Source organism: Panthera uncia, chromosome B4 (genome assembly GCF_023721935.1).
Source record: "Panthera uncia isolate 11264 chromosome B4, Puncia_PCG_1.0, whole genome shotgun sequence".
Taxonomy (NCBI): Eukaryota; Metazoa; Chordata; class Mammalia; order Carnivora; family Felidae; genus Panthera; species Panthera uncia.
The window spans coordinates 34,014,687-34,020,732 of NC_064809.1; the positions used below are offsets into that span (position 1 = coordinate 34,014,687).

Sequence of the window (6,046 nt, forward strand, 5' to 3'; positions counted from 1 at the left end):
GCTAATCGACTGAGCTACCCAGGCTCCCCCTGCTTGCTTATTCTATTCTTAACAATATCTTTCGAAGAGTAGAAATTTTAAATTTTGATGAAGTTGAATTCATCAACTTTTTATTGCTTTTTGTGTCCTCTGTAAGAAATATTTACCTACCCTCAAGTCATAAAGATATCCTCCCGTGGTTTTTTTTTCTAGAAGCTATAATTATAGTTTTATTTTTTGTATTTTAGTCTCTAATCCATCTCAAATTAGTCTTTGTGAATGGTGTGAGGTAGGGGGTCAAGGTTCATTTTTTTTTTTTCTCATATGGCTATTTAGTTGTTCCAGCACCATTTGGTTGAAAATACTTTAGTTTCCCCATTGGATTGCCTTGGTACCTTCACTGAAAATCAAATAGCTGCATATATGTGGGTGTAGTTTTGAATTCTGTATTTTCTTTCTTTGTTATATTTGATTATCCTTATGTTTAGGCCCCATTTTTACACTAACTTTATAACTGGTCAATTCAACATAATCTCTCTGGGCCTCAGTTCCTTATTTACATAATGAATTATTGTAGCTACCTAATTTGTGAGGCCTCATATCTATAATATCCTATAGTTGTTGGTTCTTAGATTCTTAGCACTGCACCATTCTATTTGTGTCAATCATTTTTCAAACTGATTTTATAGCTTGCTGGTTTTGAAAGAAGTTTTATCAATGTGAGGATCTGCATGAATTCCCTCTCTTTCCCATAACTCTGGGGTCTCATTTCTGTCTCATAATTTCAGAAAAGTGGTTCCAATTATTTAATGTTGACTAGAACTAGTAACAGACCCTACTCTGTCTTCTGGTTTCTCTGGTAGAAATGTCTTATAAACAGAGACACTTGCCAAAAGTTAAGAGCAGCTATGACAATCGGGTATTCTATAAATAGGGTAACCATATATTTTATCTTTCAAATAAGTGCACTTTTGAGATTGAAAAGGATAATAATAATAATAATAACATTATTATTATTTTTTGTCCCTGAGGGAGTGGACTGTTCCTGAAATATCACAATACCTGTTTTATGTGAAGAGTAATGGGGCAAGCTGCTATTCCATCTCCCTTCTCCAAAAATCCATTTAATATATTGTTCTTGGATAGAAGGCATATCAGGTATTAAACTGATAAGAACAGATACTACACTTGATCTTGGCCAAAAGGTCAAGAAGTGATGAAAATGGGTAATTATTAATAACAGTGTCAGGACAACAGGTGTAAACCAAGAGTGCCCTGGAATGTATAGCAGCCCTGTTAATAAACCTCTTAGAACTCAATCAAAGTCATTCATTCAACAGCCATTTTTCAAAAGCCTAAGTACCAAGCTCTGTATTAGGTGTGGAGAGTCTAAGATAACTAACTGATTCCTGCACTAAAGAGCTTTCAGTATAGTTGGGGAAGCAGACAAAAAACCCAGACAACTATAGTGAGATATTTAAGTTCTATGACAGATATTTGCCCAGGGTTCCCTGTAAGGCAGGCAGGAAATATACTTGAGCTGAGGTGTTTTTTTGTTTTTTTGTTTTTAATTTACATCCAAATTAATTAGCATATAGTGCAACAATGATTTCAGGAGTGGATTCCTTAATGCCCCTTACCCATTTAGCCCATTCCCCCTCCCACAACCCCTCCAGTAATCCTCTGCTCTCCATATTTAAGAGTCTCTTATGTTTTGTCCCCTCCCTGTTTTTATATTATTTTTGCTTCCCGTCCCTTATGTTTGTCTGTTTTGTCTCATAAAGTCCTCATATGAGTGAAGTCATGTGATATTTGCCTTTCTCTGAGTGACTAATTTCGCTTAACATAATACCCTCTAGTTCCATCCACGTAGTTGCAAATGGCAAGATTTCATTCTTTTTGATTGTTGAGTAATATTAAGCTGAGTTTTTAAAGAACAAAGTGTTGCCAAAGGATTTGCAGGAGGTGGCAGAAGGTATGTTGTAGAAGGCTTTCAGGTACCAGATGAACAATTGGGATAATGAAAATAATAGCATTAATAGAAAGTTAGATTTGCATAGCCTTTTAAAGAGTTGTCAAAAATTGGGATGCTTGCTTGGAGGAGAATAGAGAAACAGCAGTGTCAACATAGCCAGAGGAAATGAGAATAGCAATCCGTAAAAGAGATGAGCATTCAGCTCCTCAAACAATTTTCATGGAGGCCAACCAACAGCTGCTCCCAAGAGTGGCTTTCCACCCACTTCTCTTTCTGCATTCCCCCTGGATGACCTCATCCACTCCCAAAGTTTCAAAGGACAGTTCTTTGTTGATGCCTCTTAAATGGGTATGCTAGTCCTGGACTTTCTGCTGAACTGCATGTCTGAATATTCCCTGCTCATTGACTCAAATTCAACACATCTATTAACATTTCTCTCCCTCCCCAGATCTGCTCTTCTTTGGTATTCTGTATTCTACAGAATGACCTCTCTGTCCACCCTATTGCTTACATATCAGAAACCCAGGAATCGTCCTATAAGTTCCCTTCTTAGCTCCATGTCCTTCTGAGTCTACCTTCCTTTGTATCACCTGAACCCCTCCCCTCCATTTCCACCTTGGTTGTGGCTCTTGTCACTTCCAATCTAGATTACTGCCAAGCCTCCTAACTCTTCTGCTTGTCACCAATCTGGTCTCCACTCAAACTATCCTCCCTCCTGCAGCCAAGGCAAGTTTCTAAAATGCACATCAAGCACCCCCACTTCTCTGCTTAAAACCTTTAAGTGACTCTCCACATTGCTTAAAGATCACATCCTTTAGCCTAGCAACTAAGGCCCTTGACAGTGAGATCCATGACGATTTCTCTGGCCTTACTGTGCATGCCTCACTCACACAGCTTTCACTAGGCTAGCCACTCAAGGCCACTTACACACCTCCATGCCCTCACACTGGCTATTCTCTTTTCCTTCTCTCCCATCCCTGCTTCTCTGATTGGCCTTCAAAAGCCTCTCCTCTAAGTTTCAAGAACACAACTTTTCTACATTTCAATGTCTGTCACTCCCACCAGACCAGGGTTTCTCAGTCTTAGCACTGTTGACACTTTGGACCACATACTTCTTTGTTGTGTCCCCAGACATTGTCAAATGTCCCCTTGAGAGTAAAATTGCCCCCATTAAGCACTACTGTCCCAGACTATGAGCTCCTTCAGGGCAGAAACCATGTCTTAGTTACATCCCTAATATTTCCCATGCTGCCTAAGAGGCAATGGATATTCAGTAAATATTTATGTAATGAATGAAGGCAAGAAGAAATGAATGTCCTTCTCATTGATGTTGGTGGGACAGTTAAATAGTACAAGCTCCAGGGAATACAACTTAGCAATATCTATAGCAGTTATAAATAATTTTTCTTGGGGAGCCTGGGTGGGTCAGTTGGTTGAGCGACTGACATCGGCTCAGGTCATAATCTCACAGTTTGTGAATTTGAGCCCCGCGTCAGGCTCTGTGCTGACAGCTCGGAACCTGGAGCCTGCTTCAGATTCTGTGTCTCCCCTTCTCTCTGCCCCTCCCCTGCTCATGCTCTGTGTGTGTTTGTCTCTCTCTCAATAATAAATAAACGTTAAAAAAAAGTTTTAATGTGGCCTCACTTTATAAAAAGCAAAAAACAAATAACTTTTCTTGTAGGGATTTTATAGCTATAGTCATACATATGTAAAATGATAAATGTTCCACATTATTTATTGAAGCTTTGTTTTAATAACAAAAGCCTAATCATCCATTAGTGAGACACTCTTTAAATAAATCATGGTCCTTTATACAATGGAACATTATGCAACAGTAAAATAGAATGAAAAATCTTACATGCATTTATATGGAAAGATCTCCAAGATGCAGCAAAAGTGCAGAATGGGTTATTTGTGTTAAAAGGGAGAATAAGAGTACATATTTGTACTTACTTATATATGCATGAAGAAACTGTGGAAGGATACACAAGATAATAGTAATAGCTGTGTGTGTGTGTGTGTGTGTGTGTGTGTATTAAGGGTGAGGTTGGGAACTGGGCAGTGAAAGGGCAAAAGAGGAGGAAGATTTTTCATTGTGTACCTATTTATACTTTCTAATTTTTAAGTCTTATAAATGTATTGCCTACTTGAAATAATTATTTTTATAGGAAAGGCAGAAAATTGTAATGGAATTTACAGGTAATGAAGTGTACAAAACTTGAACTAATAATTGGTTAATTCATTATAATAATTATTGCTACAAAGCAGAGTTCTATATAAAAATATAATAAAACCTTTTTCAGGGGCGCCTGGCTGGCTCATTCAGTGACTATGGATCTTAGGGTTGTGAGTTTGAGCCCCATGTTCACTGTAGAGCTTACTTAAAAATAAAACCTTTAATTCTTTCTCTTTTTTTTAAGAGAGAGAGAAAGTCCTCTCATGTGAGTGGGGGAGGGGCAAAGGAAGAGGGAGGAAGAGCTTCTTAAGCAGGATCCATGCCCAGCTGAAGAGTCATATGCAGGCTCTTTCCCAAGACCCTGAGATCATGACCTGAGCCCAAATCAAGAGTCAGACTCTTAACGGACTGAGCCACCCAGGTGCCCCAAAATAAAATCTTAAAACAAAACAAACAAACAAAAGGAACCCTTTTCAAATCCATGATCATTTATGTCCCATGTAAAAATATTGTGTTCATCTAGTTACAAAAACTTCCCTCTAAAGAAAGCTTTTGTGCAATAAATGTTTTCTCTAGTCTAATGTAACAGTCAGTAGGTTGCTTTTTTTTCTTTTTCCCTATACATTCAAGTAGCCATTCCCCTGGTATTTCCTGAGATACCAACAGTAGATGCACAGCAAGTAGATGTTTAGAGGGATATGAAATGAACAAGACGCACTCCCTGTTTTTGAGTGGTTTATAAACTAATCAGAACTCTTTATGTCTGGAGCCTTCTCTTTGCTCAAGCCTTTGCTCAAATGTCACCTCATACTCTGATCCCACTTTTTAAAATAGCCACCATTGCCGCACCTAACTCTTCATTCCCTTACACTTACTTATTTTCCTTCATATTGCTTACCACCATTTGCCAAATTACAAATTCATTTGATTATTTTTCATATTATCCAATTAGAACAGCACCTGATCCATAATAGGCTCTCAGATGGATAAATGAATGAATGAAGAAGAAAGGAATGGCTGCAGCATCCCATATTATAGGGTGTGGTATGAACAATACAGAAGGTCAAATAGGATATGTGGGCCTGAAGAATCAGAAATTCTACAACATGAATTTGAGATGGGGAAGTTTGAAAAGTTGTCATAATGAAGTATAGACCAGAGGCCTCATGTGCTTTACATTGGTCAGAAATCATCCTTAACCAGCTTATAGAAGACTAAGTGGGGTTTGACCAACAACCTGAAGGTATACTTGAATTCTACACAAAGATAATTGACTAGGATCAAAACCCAAGCCAGTGCCCCAATATAAGGTTACCTAAAAACTCAATAGTCCTCAATTGTTTTTGTAGGATAATGTTCAGAACTCTCAGTGGTACTTAAGCGCTATTTAAATTCTCTTGATTGTAAGGTCCCTTTCCCCACCTTTCTTTGGCCTCAACCACTGAGGAGAGCTGAAGCTTTCATTAAGTTACTCTGGCCTTTTATTAGAGGGTGCTTGGTGAACAATTGGGGTGTGGTTTGCATTCTTTTCCAGCCACCTGAATGGCAGGTTATATGGGCTTAATGGATCTAAGATGATGACAGAGAAGGCTGGTGACTAATGCATTTAGCCACCTTGTTTCCAGAACAATCACCTGAGTGAAAACCTTCTTGTCATCCTTGATCAATCTTGTTAAAGGGAGCTGGACTGGTATCAGTCCAGTGTGGAGTATGTGCTTGTACATACATGAAATTGTGAAATCAGTGTCTCATTTTAGAATACCCCTTCCAGGTCTTGCTTCATGGTAATGACTCTCATTCTCCATGACCTGTCATCAGCACTGGCACTTTTGACCAACCCCTTCCCTGAAACTCCTATATCCCTTGATTTCAGTGACACAACCCTGTACCACTACTTTCAAAGCAAAATCAATTGA

The 6,046-nt window shown here is 38.5% G+C and overlaps 1 pseudogene; it reads right to left on the reverse strand.

Moving 5' to 3' along the window:
• Positions 1 to 1,027: 1,027 nt before the first annotated feature.
• On the reverse strand, positions 1,028 to 1,197 carry LOC125920575 (uncharacterized; annotated as a pseudogene).
• Positions 1,198 to 6,046: the final 4,849 nt, after the last annotated feature.